Source organism: Micromys minutus (assembly GCF_963924665.1).
Source record: "Micromys minutus genome assembly, chromosome: 8".
Lineage (NCBI taxonomy): Eukaryota > Metazoa > Chordata > Mammalia > Rodentia > Muridae > Micromys > Micromys minutus.
This window is the reverse complement of record NC_137977.1, coordinates 72,759,555-72,783,378: the sequence shown is the minus strand read 5'-3', so window position 1 is coordinate 72,783,378 and position 23,824 is coordinate 72,759,555. Positions and strand designations below refer to the sequence as shown.

Sequence of the window (23,824 nt, the reverse complement as noted above, 5' to 3'; positions counted from 1 at the left end):
ACAAAACTTGTCATATCTAGCCAACGTTTTATCAGGGGCTCATTCAGGAGAGACAATGTAAAAAGGGATAGAGTGCAAATGCAATGCTGTTGTGGTTTTCCCAATGACCACCTAACCAACATGGGAGTGGTTCAATGGATGAGGGAACGAGAATGACATCAGACAATTATGTATACCCACAGAATCCCTGTCATCAGTCTTTTATGCTTTCTGCTTCGTTTTAAACAAATACTCTCATCCTTCAAATAAAATATGCTCCCTGGAGAAAGTGAGACACACAATAATACTGAAATGCCTAGCTAAAAATACACTCACCCAACAAGCATTTATTGAGCACTTTTGCCTTGAATGTAACAGGCGCTAGTAAATACCTACTGAGTGCACAGCTACCTCTGCCTGCTCTTGGTCAAAACAAAACAAAAACAAACCAGCAAAGCAGACAGGAAAGGATCAGGTGATATAGAAGAACACAGACACACTCAGAATGAGAAGGATCTATGCAACTTGGAGGGCATCTTGGCCTTCACAGTGAGTTCTAGATAAATCAGTGACAGCATAAGAATGTGTTATTCAAAAGAAAAAGTCCAGAGAGAAAAATGAGTAATTGAGTTTCTCCTGTGTTTATACTCACTGAATACCAACCAATGCCCTATAAAAGTGTTCATCATCTTGTTCATCAGCATTTGTTGTATCAAAGTTGGAAAACCTGGGGGTCTTTTTGGTTTGTTTTTTGCTGATTTGTCTTTGTGTTTTTAAGATACTGCAGATTGGTTTCATATTTTTATTTATTTATATTTTATATATTTCACATATCAAATGCAGTTTTCCCTCCCTCCTGTTCTCCTAGTCCCCACCACATATCTCCTCTGCCCCTACCCCTATCCATACCTCCCCAGTTCTCCCTACTCCTTCATTTCTCTTCAGAAAAGGTCTAGCCTTGATGGATATCAACCAGCCATAGCATGTCTAGTTGTAGGAAGACTATGTACCTGCTCTTTTATTAAGGATACATTGCAGTGTGGCAAGAAGCTCCCAAAGGCAGGCAACAAAGTCATAGAGTTTCTGCCTCCATTTTTAGGAATCCCACAAGAAGACCAAGCTACTACACAACTGTAACATATGTGTAGAGGGCCTACATCAGACCCATGCAAGCTTCCTTGTTGGCAATTCAGTCTTGGTGAGCAAAAGGAAAAAAAAAAGTCAAGAAAAGATGCTTTTAAAGTTATAAACATGTATATGAGGATAATATTATACTCTGGAGAAAATTGGAATATTTGAATCAAATAATTAATATTAAATATCTAAGTAAAATAATGTGAAAAGTTAATAAAAACATATATTGTTGGAAGACACTATCTAAACACTTCACTTTGTTTATTGATTTGGTTAAAATAGAAAAATAACAGTTGTTTCCATGACCACATAATTGAAGCTTTTTTCCACTGGAAGAGTTGATATTTAGGCTGAAAAGCAACTTAAGAAATAATTTTATATAATTAAATTTACAAAGGTAAATTAAAATATCTATTTAAACACAGATAGACATTTTTGAAGGACAATTTTATTTGCATTTTAAAAGCAAGTTATTACGTGTTAAAAGATTTATGTTTTACACCTCTACTACTAATTTCTAGAAAAGTTAGGATTTGAAATGCTTTAAAATTACAATGAATAATCTGTATATACAGCCTTGATATTCTATTTCCTGATTGTCTATTGTTTTCTACTATATACATATATAACTGTATCTTTCAATATAAATTCTAATTCATTAACTGTGGGTTGACTGTTGTACTGCATTTTTCATAGACTACATACCACTCAGTATAACTTTATTTTATGGTTATATTATACATTCAAATGGTTATAATTATCTAGTTACTCAGGCAGGGAAAAATAGGTAGTTAGATACAAGCATGAGCACACAAGGGAAGATAGATGGCAGGTAACAGTTATAGAAAAGAATAGGGACACTGACAGAATGACTTATTTTGTGGTAGCAGTACACCGAAGCAGGGAACAGGAATTCTTAGAGGTTTTTCACATTGGGAATAAATTCTAGTGGAATCAGTATTAAGTAAAATTACTCAAACAAGGAAGAAATTAAAATAGAAGCAATGAACTTTAGTATTCTTTTGTGAGCCTCTAATCTGAACAAAATTCATATACAAATCTGGCTGCCTTTCATCTCTTAGTTGTGACCCTGACACTGCATCATTTTATTTTCATGAAGATGAGAATATATTTGGCTATTATCACACACTTTGCAGACTTAAAACAAAACTCCAGTAATGTGAATGTTATTTGTCAAGTGTATCATTACATTTACACACATGCAGTCTCAATATCACACTATTTTCTGGTTAGATGGTTTGTTAATGTTTTTGCATAACCTGACTATGTATTAACTAAGGTAATTACTGTACAATAAATAATAGAATGTGATCAATGTAAATTGTATCTCATTGACTGTGAATAAGAAGAAGCATGAGAGGAGGGGTTCTTCTGATTCCAAGAAATGCACCCCCCATGTGATAAGGCAGCTGGCCACATGGAACTTCACTTGGAATGCACAGCAAGAGGAAGAATAGGCTTTTTCTCCTATTTCAGCACAGAACCCAAGCACATGGATAGTTTACACACATCCAAGACAGGTCTTCTCTTAAGTTACCCCTCTCTAGAAACATTGTCATGGGCCCAATCAGAGATTTTGTTTACTGTGCATTTGAAAAATTAAGCAAGATTGTAAATTTTAAACTGGAGCAATTACTGATTACTAATATACAAATTATAAATTTAGATATTTAAATAGAATGACACGTTTAGAATCCATTTCTGTTTCATAGATAACATTCTTCCTTCCAAAACTATTGAAATTTAGCAAGTGTCATTACTTAGAGATGCTATGATATCAAGGTACCATATTGCCAAGAATATTCAAAGAATTACATTCCTCATCTAGAAACCATTAATCAGAGTTTCAGCCACACATACCCTGTGTTTCAACACGTGAATACATATCTAAGATAGACAGGGAAATTCTAAACACAGTAAAGCTAGCATTGAAGATTAGATATCATGTCAAGTAAGCCACAGGTAATATCTAGGAATGAAAATTTGTTTCAGAATATTCTCATCATATTTTTATACCTGAGCTAGGAAGCTATGGATCAATGTGAACTAAAGTCAGTGAGTTTTCATACAGAAGGAAAAGAAGAAATGTTTATGTGCTCCAAGTTCAATGGATTGTATTCATCAATAAGCAGCACATGTACTAGAGCTAAAACAATTCATGGCCTGAAAACAAACTGATCTATATTAAACTTACATAAAACTTCGATTGCCTGTCAGCATCTACGCTTTACACTTAGCAATGTTTTGCTCTGCTCATTTTTTTGTCTGTTGCCAGACACCCCTTTAAAGACAAGTATGTCAATAATGAGAAGCAGAGTTTGACTGTGTGATTGTAGAGTAAGTGCAATAGAATAATCTGCTCTCTCCGTGGTATCCCCAGAGGGTGCTTCGACAGAATGAGATATTATGGAGTCTGGATCAAATGAATGAGAGAAGAAATCTCGTTAGCTTCTAACAAGTCCCTGTTGTTCCTGAGTAATAGATAGCTGTTTGCCACCTCCACCCCACATAGCTCATGATAGATTTGCCCACTTTTTTTTGTGTAGAAGACTTCTTTTTTATTTTAAGAGGTAAGGCTGCTTAATTTGTATTGCCAGGTTATTTCTTTTTGGAATTTAATTATAATTATTTACATTTCAAATGTTATCCCTTTTCCCCTCTGAAAACCCCCTATCGAATCCCCCCCTTACCCTGCTTCTATGAAGGTGCTCCCCTACCTACCCACCCACTCCCACCACACTGCCCTAGAATTCCTCTACACTGGAACATCAAGCCTTCACCAGGCCAAGGGCCTCCTTCCATTGATGCCAGATAAGGCCCCTTCAGCTCTGTCAGTCCTTCCCCTAACACCTTAATTGGGGTCCCTGTGATCAGACAGATGGTTGGCTTCGAGCATCCATCCACATTTGTATTGGGAAGGATCTGGAAAAACCTCTCAGGAGACAGCTTTACTTTTAATCTATATTTAAGCAAATCTTCTCTGTCAAATGTTCAAGACACACACATACAAAAATGTTTCTCTAAAACCAAAGAATCCTAAACTGTTGAAGGAAAGAAAACTTGATCTTGAACTTTTGACTTTGAAATTATGTCTAAAATTTACTCTCTTAATAAACTGTAATTTACTTTTAAGGTAGTGGTGTGTATATATAGTGATGGAAGAAGAGAGAGAGGAAAGAAACTTAGGAAAGATTGGAGAAAAAACACCAGCCTGCTGCTGGTTACTCGGTAACCACTTATATAAACAAAGCTCCTAGATGCCGTACTTTCTATTAAAGTAAAAGTACAGAGCAGGAGAAAGCGAAGTTGGCAGGAAAGGTTGAGGGGGGGACATTGTTATCAAGTACAGACATTTTCTATTGCTAGTCATTAATTTAGTAAGCACACAGACTGTTCTGAAATGCAGCAAATCTGTTCCTTTAACTTGTTAGCTTAATTTCTTCACTCTTCATCTGCTGCTTTTTCAGTAAAATTAGCTTTTCCTCATAAGTTGTAATGACAAAGGAGCTGAAATGGTCTCAGATAAAGCATAAAAAAGGGGGTGCCCTTCTTGAAGTTTTGATATATACAAGCTCTTATTTTCATACAAAATTATATAGGATAGTTACAGTTTGCATTGTTTCTGGACAATTAGAACAGATATGACTGAGGCTCCATCTTCTGTAAAGGGGGAAGCTATATAAGTTCTGCTTTCATTAACACCAATTAATATCCAAATGTCAGCTCTGAATTGAATGCCCTCTTCTGCCCTCTGTGTGCCTGTAATTAAGCTACAGACCACCAGTGTCAGCACTGAAGCCTACCTAATTACACCAAAGTCATTTGATGCTTATGGAAAGGGCATCTGTGGCTCCAATTTCTCAGAAGGACAGAACAGAAACACACAATTAGAATTAGAGATAACCTTCAGAAAATGCTAAAGAGAATTCCAGCATAGACTTTGATGTGAACCAAAAGCTTTATTTATTCTTCAGTTATCTATGATCCACTATCCTTCTTTAATACTCATTCAGCTTTAAATTTCACTTCTGTATAATTTTCCAATTGATATTTTTCTATTTCAAATTTTATCATGACACATTTTCCAGATTATAAAGTAAAAGCTTCTTCAGCCTAAAAACTAATACATAAATTTACAGTAAAAGTAAAGAACAGTCTACAGTGCTTCACTCCTATGTTCAGATTGTATGTTTTTGGAAGGCAAAAGTAGCTAAATACATCAGTGTTTCCCACAGGCACCAGCAAGCTCCTGGCAATTGAGTAACAGCTCTTCAAAATATGACTCATCTCCCGGAAGCAACATTTTTTTGTCTATTAAGCCATATTTATCCATTCATCTTCTGAAGGACATCTGGGTTCTTTCCAGCTTCTGGCTATTATAAATAGAGCTGCTATGAACATTGTGGTGCATGTGTCTTTGCTGTATGTTGGAGCTTCTCTGGGGTATATGCCCAGAAGTGGAATAGCAGGGTCTTCAGGTAGTACTATGTCCAATATTCTGAGGTATCGCCAGACTGATTTCCATAGTGGTTGTATTAGTTTGCAACCCCACTAACAGTGGAGAAGTGTTCCTCTTTCTCCACAACCTCACCAGCATCTGTTGATATCTGAGTTTTGGATCTTGGCCAATCTGACTGGTGTGAGGTGGTATATTTACACAATGGAATACTACTCAGACACCAGAAACAATGACTTAACCAAATTCTTAAGAAAATGGCTGCATCTAGAGAATATCATCCTGAGTGAGATAACCCAGTCACAAAAGAACAGACATAATATGCAGTCACTGATAGTGGGATGCTAACCCCAGAGGCTCGCACTGCCCCAGAAACAACTCACAGACTGTATGAAGTCCAAGAGAAAAAAAAAGAAAACAAAACAAAACAAAAAAATAGTCATGCTCAATCCTTACACACCAAGAACACATTGACAAATTCCAGGTTGTACCCTGTATTACATGTAGTTTCTGCTCATTGTAAAAAAAAAAATCTTTACACACCAAAAAAAGCCATATTTATAGAAATTTTATTGCATATTCTTTACCTTAATAGAAGTAAGTCAAAAAAAAGTATCTCTCTGCATGTCACTATTTTGAGATAAATGAGTAAGTTGTACCCCAAAGTTAACATCACAAAGTGCACAAAATATTCCTTCTGTGAAATGTTTGTTATCCCCTGCAGTAATAATTAATCATCACCTCTTTCCTGCTCTCTGAGGCAATAATGCAGAACTTATATCAGTATGTTTTCTTAATTCCTGCTTCATACTTTGGGTTGTCATCTAGTGACATTGTAGATAGTTCCCTTTTGATGCTACAGTGAAAGAATTTTGTAAAGAAGCATCATCCATTCCTGAATCTGAAGTCAAATAAATCTGATTTTAATGGTAACTTTACCACTGTTAAAATGTGTGACTTTAGGCAATATACTTAACTTTTCTAAATTGTATTTTATTTGTCTCTAAAACAAGCATATTAGAACCAACCACATTTAATAAATATGATTATTTAAGGCAAGATTTTCAATAAATGTGAGTGAATGTCAGTGCATTAAAGTAATTTAAATTCAACTAAGAAGTTTCTCTTTCTCTGGCAGTAGATTTGCTAACTGCTGACAGTATTTCTAATATTTACTTCCAAGTAGAACTATAATTTTCTTTATGCATAAAGAAATCCCCCCGAAGACTTCATAAAAATCTCATATTGTGAAAAGATCCTTGCCTTTAAAATTCTACAAACACTGTTTCTAAGTCTCATCTACCCCAGAATTTGACAGCCAAAATGTAAGATTAATTCTTGAATCTTCTTGGAATCACTTTTCTTCTCATCATCAGTGTAAGACATAGACAGCATCCTTAACAGAAAAGGCACTCCTTTCCAGTCTGACATCATACAGTCCGGTTGCCCAATGAGCTTCAGAACCTAGGACTTTGCTCTGTCACTGAACAAAGGCTCTCTGCATACTGCCAACCTCACCTCAACAGCGTCCAGCTAACAATCTTTGAGTGTTGCTGGCTCCTTCATTCTAGGTGGTGAGGGGCCTTGGGGAAAACACACTTTCACTTGGATTATCTGACACTGCAGACCCTTTTTTCAGGAGCATCACATTACTGCCTAGACCCGAGCTTAACCTCAGGACCAGATGACATAATTCTGATGGAATGGCACAAGACATGACATGAAGCAAGTCAAATACTAAGTCACTTTTGAGCATATGTAAAAGATTATGGATTTCCAGATATTCTACTTAATTAGCACATTCCAACAATTATTGCAATGAATAGTTTTATAATTTTAATCCAAATGAAAAAAATATAAATCAAAATTTGCTCCAAATTTTGTTTCTTCCCCACCAGACTTCCCACACTAAATTTATTTAACTACAATAAATATAAGTAATACTGATAGTCAATATCAATTCGGTTATATGGAAATTACACATGTTGGCTTTGGTTTATTACATAATACATACATTGTTACATTTACAAAATTGCAATTACATAATAATAGGATTTATAAAATTAGTTTAGGGAAACACTAGCATGGCAAAGTTAGTTATAACAACAAGAGCATGTTGTCCATTGAGAGGCTCCACCCAGCTGCTGACTCAGACAGATACAGACATCCACAGCCGAACAGTGCGCGGAGCTTGGAAACTCGAAGAATAGAAGGAAGGATTGCAGGCTTGAAGAGGACAGGGAGTCTATAGAAAGACCAACAGAGTCAAATAATTGGATCCCTGGGGCCAGAACCACCAACCAGAAAAACAGATAAGGCCTGGACCTAGGCCTCCCAGCTCATATGTAGCAGATATGCAAGCTTGACCTTCATGTGGGTCCTGAACAACTGGAGCAGAGGTTATCCCAGAAGCTGTTGCCTGTATAAGGGATATGTTCTAGCTGGGCTTTCTTGTCAGGCCTCAGTGGAAGAAGAAGTGCTTAACCTCACACAGACTTGAAGTGCAGTGGGGGAAGGAAGAGGGATACCTAAGGGTTCCCACCTGCTTAGAGAGGAAGTGGAAAGGATTATAGTAGAGTGGGAAAGGGTAACCACAGGGAAAGGGACAGTGAGCAAGATGTAACATGAATAAATTAAAAAATTAATTAAATTAAAAAGAAAGACTTTCTTTGTCATGTGTTTATACTTAATTCTCATTCATTGATCACATTGATCGCTTTGCACTGTGCCATAATATTTAATATTTCTACCAATTCTCTGACAATGGTACAGTTAGCATCTCCACTTTACAAGTAAGAAAACAGATACACAGAATTTAAAAATAACTTCTTCAGGACAAAGATTTGAGTTGTCAAACAAACTGTCTTTATTTTCCAGCTTGCATGTAGCTCTGTGACTAACCCCAGGGTTGACAGAACTAAAGACAGGACAGGATAAACATTTATAGTCACCACCCTTCTGCATGGGTACATTCTTTCTGAAAAATAATCAAGGTTTACAAGAATTATTTCTCAGAAAAGCAGGCAACAGCTATTCTCAAATGGGTTCTAAATGAGATTACCCAGATGGAAGCCATCTAAGCAATTTGTGGAAAGTCCTTAGTGTTTAAAGATAAGTTCTGTATGGTTTGGGCATCACTCTTCTTGTGAAAGAGTTTAAAGCACATTGTATATGTAAAGTAATTGGTATGACCCTGTGGGTTACAATTACTTTTCATTATTACCTTTCAGGTTTTAACTGAGCTTGACAACAAGTTCAAATATGTTCCTCCCTCTCTCCAACTTCTTTTGAAGTGTCTCCTTTTGGAGATTCATAATAATTCTCCAGTCTCCACTCATTATTCTATACACTTTTCATCCTGTTGCATCTTTGCTCCTTGTTTTAAGTACTAATGCTGACAAGAAGGGTCTCCTCACTGTATTCTCTGTTGCCTTTTCAAGTGGCTTCTCTAGCAAAGGGGCAAATGCTCTCAAGGGTCAGGGTTAGTACCTTTATATATAAATTTTTACTGTCTGTTGAAAAATGGTTATTCTAGTCTTCAATAGATCTTGGAAAAGCTGACAAAATAGCAAACATCAATATATAAAATTTAATTGAATATACTCCCACATTTCCACAGGCAGAAATGATTATGATTAAATTAAATTTCTGGAGCTTTAAGGTCTGAACAACTACTGTATCATTTTACTTTCTATTTTTGGTCTAGTTGGACTACAGTCTGTGAGCCACTCTAATACACACACACACACACACACACACACACACACACACACACACACACACACACACATTCATTCTACCAGTTCTGTTCCTCAAAATAACCCTAATACAGTGACCAAATCTTTCAGGATCTTTATTTCTATTAGCTTTTCTTATTAGTCTTATAAACTGTTCTCATAACCCTCATGTTTTTTAACCTTAAGACTATGTTCATTCTCTTTCTCAAAGCCAAACTATTACTATTGCATCACTCTAAAAGATGTGCAGAGAAATAAATACCTAAGTGGTGTTTACAGCTCAAGTAAAAACAAACTTAAAGACTACTTTATTTTAAACATGTGTAGAGCAGTAATTAAACTTAACATTCATGAAGCCACAGATATAACTTGATATATATAAGATAACCAGTCATACATTTGTGTTTTCTATCCATAAAATGGTAAAATAGGAATGTAGTAATGAAAAACCAAAAGTGTAACTTTTGAAATTTATAAATGTATTTCTTTTTTCATTAATTGATTTACTTGTTTACTTTATATTCTTATCACAGTGTTCTCTCCATCCCCCTCTTCTCTCCCCTCCACTCCCCATATCCTCACAGAAAGAAAGGCCTCCATTAGATATCAACCCTCCTTGGCCTATCAAGTTACAGAAGGATTGGGTCCATCAAGGTTCTAGGCAAGGCAGCCCATTCCAAGGACTGGTATCCAGGGACAGGCAATAGAGTCAGAGACAGCCACTGCTTCTGCTGCTAAGTGTTCCACATGAAGACTAAGCTGTACATCTGTCATATGTGTGTAGAGGGACTATTTCTGTTCATCCTATGCATGTTCTCTGGTTGGTGGTTTAGTCACTTTGACCCTCTATGGACCCAAGTAAGTTGACTTTGAAAGTTTTCTTGTGGTGTCCTTGACTCCTCTGGCTCCTTCAATTGTTCCTCCCATCTTCCACCTGATTTCCTTAGCTCTGCCTAATGTTTGGCTGTGGGGCTCTGATTCTGCTTCCATCAGTTGCTGGGTGGAGCCTCTCAGATGATAATTATGTTAGGTTCCTATCTGCAAGTATAGGAGACTATCATTAATAGTGTCAGGTATGGGCTCTCTCTCATGTAATGGGTCTCAAATTAGGGTTGAACATTGCCTCAATATCTGCTCTAAATTTATCCCTGCATACCTTGTAGGCAGTACAAATTGTGGACCTAAGGTTTTGTGGCTAAGTTGGTGTCTGCATTTCTCTACTGGAAATCTTGCTTGGTTATAGAAGTTAGTCATTTCAGGCTCCATATCTCTTGCTAGGAGTGCTAGCTAGTATAATCCTCATAGATGATCTATGTATTAGGTATCTAACTCATCCAAAAATGCCCACCGCACTCCTGATTCTAGTTATCTCTTCTAATTCTATGATCTTTAATCGAAAATATAATGGTAAACTTTACAAAATGTTGAAGTACAAGATGGGGAGACCATGATATAAAACCTATGAAATGTGGTTAAGCTAGCAGTTGGAGGAAGTTTTATAGCCACAAATGTGTATATTTATAGGAAAATAAAGAAGAAAAATTACCTAATCATTGATCTCCATTTAAATGAGTATAGTAAAAAAACAAAAAGTATATTGTCAATCTCCCACATCACAGCTTTATTATGTTTTTCTCAAGAAGGTTAGGTTTCTCTTACAATAATGTGTCAGATAACTACTTCATATCAAAGACTTGAAGTTGAATGCTACCAAGTGATCTCAGCAAATATGAGCAAATGTTTTATACAAAACAGTACACACTTGTTTTAAAGTGTATGTAAGACTGAAAAGATAATTCAGTGGTTGAGAGCACTAGCCAATCTTCCAATTTCATGCAGGGCAAGCAGTCATATGCATAAGCACTACAGTGCTCATAGATGACCTCTCACCTCTGAAATTTAGCATTCATGAATAGTCTGTCCCAAACATGTCTGCCTAAGATGTATGAACATGCAATCCATTCCTTCTATAATAGAATAGAGCTGAAGATTATAAAATAAGAATGCTAGAAAAGAAAGTAATTTATAGTGAATTTTGTCAAAAAAATCAACATGGTCCATAATATGTAACATCTCCCACAAAGGAAACTCTGGCATTATGATAGAAGAAGGGAGACTCCATAACACATGGCTATTACCACAGGACAGGTGGCATAATGTCCAGAGCATCATTCTAGATGGGAGTAGAGTGTCATATAGTTCATGTGCTTTGTTCCAATTCTATGAATTTATACAAGAGGGAGCACTGTCCTCATATATTAGCCTGGTATCAATATTTGAGGAGGGAATTAGCTAGAAAAAAATTAAGACCAAACCTAGCACTCTGAAGAAAGCATTGCTGTAAAATCCATATAAGGCAGACATCAGTTCTCTCCACTCCTAGTTATAGTGTCTTGAATCTTTAGAAAGAGGATTAAAATAAAATTAATTTCTTTGAATCATTGTCATTACAATACTTTGTGTTAATTTGTTTACTAAAGATAATCTTACTTAACACTAATAAATCAGAGAAGGGAAGTTAAATTAGTTAATTATTCTTCCTAAGATTTCATATTTGCAGAAGTATAATTTTGAATGAGTTACATGAACTTGAGTTAGGATATTTTTAGTAAGCCCAATTACTTATGATAAAGTCATCCATAAAGTAGTTAGCAAAGTAGAACAATTTGTCTGTGTTACTTACTTGGCAACATTCTTGATATCACCAAACTCTGGTCTTCCCATATTTCCAAACTGGCAACCCTCTCAGGTTCTCTTGACTCCAAATTAACTCATCTATTTAATAAGCATTAAATGCCACATGAATGCCAAGATAATGTTAGGTTCTGAATAATAAAGATGAGTGCAATGCATCGCGTGTTCTAGAATTGCTTGCCTTTGTCTCCATCTAGTCCTTCCTGTTTTGATCACCAATATCTCTCATGTCAAGTGCCACTGTCACAGTGTATCTCAAAAGCACTCTTTCAGTCTTCATGTCTCTTGGTTCTCATGGTCCACTATATCATCATGCAGATTACAACTCATTTTCTTCTCTTTATTTGAAGTATAAGTACCAATTATAAACCCATCTTTCCTCAGATAAAAACTCTAGACACATACCCTTAGCAAATTATAATAAGAAAAAGCCATCAACATTCATGCCATGACCTGAAAACCTGCCAAAATGAAGCAATTAAATTCAAACAAGGTAAGCACTTACTTTCTTATAAAAATCAGACCATAATACTGCTAAGTCTGGCCTAATCACAGATGCCCATAATAGCAGATATTTGAGATACTGAGGCAGATGGATTTTAACAGAAGGACAACAAGCTCATAGCTACTCTGTACTGCACAGTGAGTTCAATGGAAGCTAGTCTGAAAAACTTAGTAATATTTTATATTTTATAAAAGGTTTAAAAATGAGTATAGGAATAAAAGGTAGCAAAAGAATTCTAGCCTGCCCTAAGTTTAATCCTTAGTACCACAAGCATAATGAAGTTCTACTAGTAACATTTGTGCTCTGTTTTAGTGGTGGACACTAAAGCCTAAAGCAAGCACCTCTATCTTGACCATGGAATGCAGGTTCTTTGAAATATGTCTTAAGACTATTACCAAAAGCATTCTAGTAAGTCTCATGGAAGATGAAGGAAGATGGACCAAGGAGTCTCTAAGCTCCTGGTAGCAGTAACCGTGTTTATCACAGTATGGTAGAACTGTGTTTTGGCAGTTTGTAGGCAGAATTCCTATGATATAACTAACACACTGACTCAATCACCTGTTCACCACTGTACAAAGTTTCCGATGACTATAAATAGTTAATATCTAATATGATTAAGAGAATCATATTAGCACCATATGACTGAAATATATGGCAGAAAAAAATCACTATCTACCTAGTGACCACAATACATAACATAAAAATTTATAAGTAGCTCAAATTCCAACTGTCCCACTCAAGAACATGAATCAAATTAACTAAAGAGTTCTCACTATGCCCCAAATCTAAAATTTCTGCCACCTTCCAAGTCTTGACAAATGGGACCATGCAGTAATTAAGACCTATGATGCAGCAGACAGTGATCTCTTATTTTTTAGACTCACATGTTCCCAGCTAAAGTTATCTTCAATAAAAAGAAAAACACTCAGCCTGCTTTGCAACAATTGAACAGAAACAGTTGAATAACAGAACTGACCAAATCCTCTCCTCCAGTCATTGAGGCCTCACAGACAACTGCCTTCCACACTTGCAACACATGTCACAATAAAAGAGTCCAGTACCTATGACAAAGAACAAACCAATTTTATAAGATTGATAATATGTCCAACTCAAACATCTCCATGTCTTCTCATTTCCCAAACTTCAGAAGTATCAGTTATAATGAAGGCTGACCAGCCCTCTAAAAAATAAATATTTGCAGTCTGTATTTAACAGGGTTTCTGCTTTTAGACAGAGAAAAGAAGTAACAAAGAAAATATAAATAAACCAAGATTTTGTCATATGTATAAAATGAGAAAATAATATATTTTACAAGAATGGAGTTATTACATCCATGACTATGTAAACAATCAAAAGGGTATAGAATGAGATGATTAGTCCATCACAGTTGAAAACGACAATGAATCATACACATAAAAGTGTTTCATGAGCACTCTAGAGTTCAGAGAATTGTAGGTGAAAATAACCTGGACAAGATTCTGGAAAGAATAACAGTTGACTAAATAACTAATTAATGAATTCCAAAAATAAAAAATAAATAGAAGTTTGGCATAGAATTGAGCATGTAGGCATTACTAAAATAAAGCAAAGTGAAAAAGTTTTCAGCACAGATGCTGAAGAAATAGATGAGAGAGCAAGATGTATTGAGCCATGCAACAGTTAGCCAAACAATGGTCACACTGTAAGAAGCTATACAAAAGGATGTAGAGAGTATTGTAAATGGGTCCAATAAAAAGCATACCAGCAAAAGCAATGCCAATGCAGAAACATCACAAAACTGTGCAAACATGCACGCATTCCAACAAAATTCAAAAAATGAAGTCAGAAGTTTAAGACAAGCAAAATTACTACAAACTAACTGACCTGCCACTACTTAGATTGGTGAAAATAATACATATGCTAAATACTACCTTAAAGATGTTGTAATTATTCTGGGCCTAAGCCAAGAGAAGTACATGCAAGATAGAAATGGTATGGTTAAGAATAGAAAATCTTTATGTCTTTGCTATGCTTTCATAGCAAAAAGGAAGTCTATAGCGGGTAAAAATGAAAACTACAAATTTCAGATTTAAAACATTGTCATTAAGTCTCCATCTGTTGCAAAAAGAAATCACTTTGGTGAGGGTTAAGAGATATGCTTATCTGTGGGTATAAATAAGCACCATAATTAAATTATAGTGAGAAATTGTATTGGTTTCAAATATACCTGTAGTTTGGTCTGTTCTAAGGTCTATGTCCTCTTGGTCCACATTGATCAAAATGGAGATGAGTAACCATGGTGTACAAAGTTCCAACAGACTTTTTTTTTAATCAATAGGAAGTTGTTTATTGTAGAAAACTAGTTTATTCTTCATAATATTTTTCAAGTCTTTTTTATTTTTATTTTTTATATATTTATTCACTTTACATCCTGATCAATGCTCTCCCTATTGGCCATTCTACCCACAGTAGCCCCACCACAGCATCTCCCCTTCCCCTTCTCCTCTGGGAGGCTGGTATTCCCCAAACCTGGCACATCAAGTTTCTGGGAGGCTAGTCTCATTATCTCCTACTGAGACCAGACAAAGCAGCCCAGCTCAAAGAAAATATCCCACAGACAAGCAACTGCTTTTGGGATAACCCCTCTCCAGTTATTCTGTATACACATGAAAACTGAGCTGTACATCTGCTACATATGTGTAGGGGGAATAGGTCCAGCCTTTTAATGCTCTTTGGTTGGTGGTTAAGTCTCAGAAAGCCCCTAAGGGTTCAGGTTAATTGATTCTATTAGTCTTCCTGTGAAGTTCCTATCCCTGCCAGGGCCAACAATTTTTCCCCAGATCTTCCATATGAGTCCCCAAGATCCAACCACTGTTTGGCTGTGTCTCTGTATGCATCTCACACAGCTGCAGTGTAGACCCTCTCAGAGGACAGCCACACTAGACTATTATCTGCAAGCATAATGGAGTGTCATTAATAGGGCCAGAGATTGGTGCTTGCTAATGGGATGGGTCTCTAGTGAGGACAATTTTTTTAAAAAAAATAGAGAGTACAGATCTATAATTGCTAGTTTTGTGTGTCAAATTAACAAAAGCTGGAGTTATCACACAGAATTGAAGGACCTTCTTAAAGAAATGCCTCTATGAGATCCAGCTGTAAAGCAATTTTTCAGTGATAAAGGTGGGTGGTACCATCCTGGTCAAGTAGTCTTAGGTTCTATATAAAAACAAGATGAGCAAACCAGGGGAAGCAAGCCAGTAAGAAGTATCCTCCATGGGTTCTACATCCACTCCACTCCTGCCCCCCAGGTTCCAACTCTGTTTGAGTTCTGTCCTGACTTCCTTTGGTGATAAACAGCAATATGGAAGTGGAAGCTGGATAAACCCTTTCCTTCCCAACTTTCTTCTTGGTCATGATGTTTTGCACAGGAATAGAAACCCTGACTAAAACAAGAGCTAAACAGAGAATTCTCAACAGAGGACTCTCAAATAACTGAGAAGCACTTAAATGTTCAAAGTCCTTAGTCATCAGAGAAATGCAATTAAAACAACTCTGAAATTCTATCTTACACCAGTCAGAATGAGTAAGATTAAAAAATTTTAAAAAACTCAAGTTATACAAAATGCTGGTTGCAATGTGGAGCCAAAGGAACACTCCTCCATTCCTGGTGGGAGTACAAACTTTGAACAACCACTTTGGAAATAAATTTGGCAGTTTCACAAAAAACTGGGAATAGTTCTATCTTAAGACCCATATCCAAGAGATGTCCCACTGTCTCACAAGGACAACTACAACATAGCTATTATGCCTACAGTTCAAGAAAGCTATAAAAATATAGCAGGAAAATTGTAAGAGACATAGGACCAATATGCCTGCTACAAGATAGTATCTCTTAGATATGACAAAAAAATTTCATATGAAGTTTTAATAGGTTTACCTATTAAAACTTGTTTAGTGACACCAGTTGACATACCAATATGTTTGGAGAAACATTCATAAGGTTCTATCCCTAGATGAAAAGCTACAGGGAATTAATAGCTGCTGTGAAAAGGGAATAATTTTTCACCAGAAGGTATATATTTTTCCTGTAGATAGTTTTTCTTGAACTCAAAATCTCCATTGACCTCCCATATGCCAGGATCACAAGTGTGCACTATCATTAAACATCCTTAATTCACTGTCTGTCAAAAAATACTGGCTACTTCAATCAAAATGTATTATTATGGCTATACTTGACAATTCTTTCTTTTTTTTTTACTATTTTGTAAAACTATCTGAAAATACTTTCAAATATTACTTTTGCTTTTCCTTTTGTTCCAACAAAATTCTCAGTACATTGAATTATATGCTGTAATTTCTCATTTAATTCTTAATATCTCTTTTATTTATTGTGAATTATTTACTCAGCTAATCATATTCCAGGTCTATTTTACTATTTTTCTTATTGTATAACTTAAATTATGGTTGTATAAAATTTCTGAAATTTTGCCAAGACAAAATTAGTACAATGGATCCCCTTATCTTGCTTCATCCTGTTTGTCTGCAGTACTTTATTATTTTTAAGCAAATTTCACTATATATTAAATTTCTAATATATATTTTAAAAAGCAAAAATTAAATTTAAAACATTGTCAATTAGCAGTGTGCATAACACATTAAAGGAAACAAGCTAATGGATTCTCACTTAACAAGTGGCAAAATAGCAGAGTGTTCCAACTACTGTTAAGTATGCTAAGTTAGTTGGTTAATAGAATGTTTTCACTCTTTAGCCCAGGCTAGCCTCACACTCAGTGATCTTCTTGTTTCAGTCTTGCATGTGCTGGGATTGCAGCATGAGCTGTCATACTTAGCTGTTTATTCTTAGGGATTTTTAACCTTTCTTTGCCAGAGGGTGAAAAGAAGGGAGAGAAATACAAATTCTAGAATCAAAGGGTTCTGTCTTTGTTCCACTGACTCCACTGATACCATCACCCTTCTACTTGTGATTGGTTATAAGTTCAGTGAAATTCCTTTTATATATTTATGTCAGCCTTTACCTGTGGATTATCAAAGTGGAAAAACTTTCGTTTCTCCTCCTTGCCCATCCTGCCCTGTGCCTTCCATGGATTCATTGCCAGGACATGGACCACTGTGGCACAGTAAAGTCCATATGTTCAGCATTTTTCTATGGCTTTATTCTTGTGATGTTCTACCAGTGATCACATAATCCTTACAAAACCCTTTACACTTGACAAACGTTTTTCTGTCTTGTGGATAATTAAATAACATATTCTTCAGATTATCATACTTTTATAAAAATAACTCAATGAAAGCATCCTGTTTGTCTTATTTGTAGTGTATGATTAGAAAAGATACTCTGTATTCTAAATTATGAAAGAAAACTCTGATTCTGTATATACTAGAACAAGAAAATATAGACAGTTTTATTTTCATCCAACCCCTCCTAGATCCTCCTTTCAATGCCACACCCTGCTTTTCTCTCCCTTTTGAAAACAAACTATATATTTTCATGCTTGATAATGTAAAGTTATAAAACAAAGCAAAAAATTAAATTAAGATACTAAATTCATGTTATGTATGACCAAATATCTTTAGGAAAACTGTGAAATCTGGTGTTATTTTCTCATGTATAAATTTAATGAATGAGGGTGTGTGTACGTGTACATGCATACAGTGCTCACAATGGAATCAGAGGCTGATCGCAATTATCTTCCTTAATCATTCACCTTAGTTAGAGACAAGATCTTTCACAGAATCTTGAGTTGTGGTAGATTTTCAGTCACTAAGGCTCAGTGATCCACCTGTCTCCTCAATGGTGTTCAGATTGCAAGCACACACTACCACACCTACCTTTTGTGGCTGCTCTACAACAAACTGCAGAACTTGTATTTTTGTGAAACAAAAACTTTATAACTGTACCATCCCCCAACCCCAATCTTCTTCCTGTTTAATGAGCATAAAAATGTAGATACTCATAGTAGTAGCTGTGAGGTTTCTTAAATCAGCCTGTGAGGTTTTCATTGATTTATCTGTTTACTGATGACAGATGCTCCCTTAGAAATAACATGCTGTCCACTATGTCTTTGCATGAGCTGTAAACAAATTCAACTACCTAAAGAAAAGACTAAATATAGTGACTAAGTCCTAACTGATCATCTTCTGTCCCCTTTAAATTTTTCAAAAAAAAAAAACACCTATCAAATATATTTTTCAAGTTAATGAGTCCTCTGAAATCAACAACTTTTTTGAGTACTACAAATTCTAAGTGTGACATTTATGACTCTTGTTTTTACAAAGCATGAAGGCTTAGACTGACTGTTTCCTGCTTTTTCTGGTCATTTTTTCTGATTTCTTGAGGAAAATATTCCTTTGAGTATATCCTCCAACTCTTACCATCTGTTTTTTAGAGATGTTTTCCTGTGGCAATTTATCCACATGTTCAAACAAACCAGCTTTTGTTTCACAGCATCATTTTTAAATAGGTTGTCAGTAACCCCCCTAAGTGAATGCTAGAGATGTCATTTTTCATGGTATGATGCATTTATTACCTAAACATAGGGTTGCAAAGCAAGAACAGGGACATTTGAGAAAAGTAATTGGAGTAATTTCAATCAACTGGTCTATGTAAATATATTTAAATGTAAATTTTGTTTTTAATCCTTTTTATCATGTATGGGCATACAATAAAAATATGTATGTAGTTTTAGATCTCTTCTTCTACCTTTTTAAAAAAACTTTTATTGGTTATTTTGTTTATTTAAATTTAAATGCTATCTCCCTTCTCAGTCTCCTCTTCCAAACCTGTCCATCCCACTCCCCTCCCCCAGCATCCATGAAGTTGCTCCTCTACCTACCCACTCCTGAGCCTTGGGTCCCTCCATGTGTACTCTTTTGTTGATGGTTTAGTCCCTGGGAGCTCTGGGAATGGGGTCAAGTTGGATGATAATGTTGTTTCTATGGGGTTGCAAACCCCTTCAGCTCCATCAGTCCTTCTCCTAACTCCTCTATTGGGGTCCCCTGCTCAGTCAGATGGCTGGGGATGGAAATCACCTGAGAGGCCCCAACAGAGCCTTTCCAATACATATGTGGATGCTTGCAGTCTTCTTCTACCTTTATATGAGCTTAACCTCAAGTAATCTAAGACTCAAGTCATTAGGCCTGTATCCTGAGGCAACATGTAAGGTTTTTCTCTCTAAGAGTTTTTCTATCAAAAGAGCTAACTAAAGAAAAATACTGTTGCATTGAGATGCCTACATCACCTCCCTAAGTACCTTTAAATGAGGGCTTGCAATAAATATATATTCCTTTTTAATGTTTTAAATTTTATTGTATTATATTTGTGTTTATGTGTGTGCGCACACATGCACTGTATGTGTATGTGACCATTTACATGCTACAGCACACACTCAGGAGGTCAGTTCTCCATCATGTCTGTTCAGAGATGGAACTCAGGTTGTCAGGATGGATATAAAGTGTCTTTTCCTGCTAAGCTATCACCCCAGCTCAAAAATATACTTTCTAACAAAATGAATAGGGTTTCATTAAGGATAATTGAAGCTTGTTGTTGTTGTTTTGGCTCCACCAAAATCAATCTGTTAATTCTTGATACTTTTTGAATGAAATTAGCCAGGGGAAATTAAATAATTTCAGAAATAGTAACATAGTAGTTCTGTTGAGACCTACAGTTTTAGAAGTTTCTGTGAGAAGGGAATGCCAAGAAGTTAGAGAAAATTTAAAAAGAGCACAGTTTAAAAGAAGGTAGTTAGTTTCTCTTCTGCTCTGAGTCATGAGGAAGTTATAAAAATCTGAAGCTATGTGGAAAACTCAAGTTATCTATGATTTTCTTAAGTTTCATGTGTCTTACTGAACAAACTTCCAGAAAGTTTGCTGTAGGGAGATTAAATATCAAGTAGCATTTTGTTAAGTCACTTGCAGAGATAATTTCTTTTGTCAATACATTAAAATAGGCCACAAGTGATTTAAAATACTCTCCCAGTATCTGTACCTGAGAAGACCCACACTCTTTCTCCTCCTGTGATATCTCTGTTGCCCATTTCAATAGTTACTATACATCTTGTTGTCTAAGAACTTTAGAATGTGTCAATAAATATACCCTCATTCCCAGCTTCACGAATCCTGGTGGCATGAAATGGCCTATTCTTGACCAAAGGAACTGATCCAGGTATATACTTTTAACCCAGACAATATAGTAAGCCACATCTCAAATCCATCAGGTAACAAGAAAGCAGAAAATGCTGTCTCTGTTCCCAAGTGTGTTTAAAGCATAGAGAAGCTGGCAGCACTGGTGTGATATTTAGTAAAATAACCACTGCCCATATGGCTACTGAGCACTTAAACACTGATTTGTTGGAATTAAAAAATATTTGTAAGATACTTACCTCACTTGAATACTTGAAGATTTAAAAAGAACAAAAAACATAAATGATATATCTCATTAGTAATTTTATATTAATCACATGTTGAGCCATTATTTTAATGGACTGGGTCAAACTTTGATGCCAAGGCTGGAGAGATGACTTAATAATTTAGAACACTTGCTGCTAATTTAAAGAACCAGGATTCAGTTTTCAGCACCCATGCCAGGCATTTTACAACAAGCAAGAAGTCAGGCTCCAGGGGCTCCCACATATTTTTGTGACTAACACACACACACACACACACACACACACACACACACACACACACACACACACACACATACACATACACATGTTCAAAAGGGTTATTAATCTATTTCCACCATTTCATTATTGTCATTAATATGATGAATACCACAAGTTAACTTTTACACAAAATGACAAAATATATTTAGATATGGTAAAATTTAAATCAAAAGGGATAATTTTATGATCCTTAGGCATGAACTACAGATGCCTCTAGCACTGAATTGTGATTTCTCAGATAAAATACCATCTATTTTGGAATCTCTTTAACTATGCAAAGCATATTGTTGTGGCATTTCAATATTAAGAACATGCTTTTTGGCTTACTATTAACTATCATAGTGCATTTGTATGCTTACAAAATTATGATTATTCCTAAAATATGATTGATTGAAATGACTATCAATCATCATGCTGTTGTTGGCTTCCTTATTCCAGTGAAATGTTTTACTGCTGTGTTTATTTGAATCTATGAGATTTTCCTGGATACATCAAATCGGACAACAGTTTTTCCATAGAAAAATATTTATTTCCACAAAACAGGACATTTTGGGGGTTTTTAAGGTTCTAAAATGTTGTCTTAGAAGTATTAAGAGGAGATTTATTAGATTTTTCATTTTTGTGGTCATAGATATTTTTGACCTTAAATAATGCAGGTAAAGGTGACTTTATTATTTCTTTTGTATAATCATTAAATCTAAAGACAGACTGTTTTATCAATCATGGTGAAACTGAAAATAATTCAAAATCTGATTCTATAAACTTGAAGGCAAATATTTAAAATGAAAAGCATAATTTCATCCTACTCACTATAATTAAAGTGCATTCAGTGTCATTTTGAAAGAATGGAAAATAATGGGTTTGCTGGTTTGCCTTCCATTATCCAGACCTATGATGTATGTAATTCACCAAGCACTATCATTTCCCAGAACTTGTTCTGCATAACAGCAGTCCAACATCAGTAAAACTTTGTTGACATATTGCAGAGTAGAAGATTACCTGTGTGGGGTCACAAAACCAAAGGTTATTTGGGTGATGTCTTATTGAACCAGTCACTCATCAAGCCTAGAATTTACTTCTAAAATATAGGTCTATAATTATGCATTATACCACAATAAACATGCTTTTGTGCATTGGGCATTAAGATTCTATTGATTCTGTTTTCCAGGTAATTTATGATTATTTCTTCAAACTACTTGATTATGGTGGTCTCTGTTCAATTTTAATAAACACTTCAATGCTCCTTATTCTGCAGCAGAAGCCACTGTAATTTAACAAAGAAAGGGATAGTAAAGAAAAATATAATAAAATAATTTAACACATTCAATCAAAAATAAATATCCTCCCTAAACTGTACCCAAAATGAGATTCTCTTTAAATATATTTACCAACAACTTATATAGTACCTTATAGAGTTACTCTATAACATATAGTGTTTGTTTCTGCTCAATTTCCTATTTGAAAATTTGATCGCAGCCTTTGAATTACAATGCTCATTCTTGCCATTAATTATGGTTTATTTCAAATTTGCTAACAGTATTTTATTCCTTACTTTATTTTTCAAACACTTCACTTAATGGTTGTGTGTGTGTGTGTGTGTGTGTGTGTGTGTGTGTGTGTAAACATGCACCTTCATGTTTGCAGATCCCAAAGATCAACATCAGCTCATCTTTCCTACAGAACTCCACCTTATTTTTTGAGACAAGTTCTCTTACTGAATTTAAAGTCCAATAACTGATCAGGAATGATGGCTAGCAAACATAAGAATTTCTCTTCTCCAGGAGACCATTAAAATTGAGTCACATGCTGCCATGACATGCTTATCAGGAATTTTCATAAATCAGAAATTAGATCTTCATACTTGAATATCAAACATTTACACAATAAAATAATCCTTCCAAACAATGATTGGTTTGTTTACTGTTGCATGCGCTGTGCTGTCATGTTGCATTTTAGACATAAACAAGAAGTTAGAACACAGTTGTTAAATGCATCTACAGGGAGCTCATCATTAAAATACTTGGTGTTTTCTATAGAAGTGTTAGGTCCTGACTGAAGCCCTCATAATTGTATATACACAGTCTAACCATACTGTGAAGTATCTTCAGTAAAATATAAGGGCACACTAACATTTCATTAGCTCTAAAACCCTCTGTGACATATTAGAGTAAAAAAAAATAGTAAATTGAATTATGTGTGTCTTTTAATGTTTTTAATGGCCTTCTAGAAACCATGGTTATAAAACCACTCAAGAATGCATAATTTTTTAATTGAACAACTTTATTTTTAAAAAACAAAGATAAATGTAAAGATTTTAAGCATTTTTGCATAAAAGTATATGAATACATTTTTGTCAGTACTTGGTTTTTTTAAAGGATTGAAAGTGCGCATTAAGATCTTACTAGTTACAATGAGCATAAAGTACATGTTAAACAAGATGTAAGCTGGAATTAGTCAAAGTTTTTTTGATGTGTAAAGATTAAGCATAATAGTTTTTCATTTTCTTTTTTTCCCTTGAGCTTCATATAGTCTGAGAAGATGGTATATTCTTTTGTTCTGTAGATATCTATTAATTCCAATTGGTTCATAACCTCTACTAATTTGATTATGTCCTTGTTCAGTTCCTTCTTCCATG

General features: G+C 35.3%; 1 protein-coding gene across 1 annotated transcript in view; it reads left to right on the top strand.

Moving 5' to 3' along the window:
• Nucleotides 1–23,824, top strand: part of DOK6 (docking protein 6) — a gene marked incomplete at its 3' end in the record, with an annotated part of 474,920 nt that overhangs the window by 379,493 nt on the left and 71,603 nt on the right. The gene's annotated exons all lie outside the window — the stretch shown is intronic.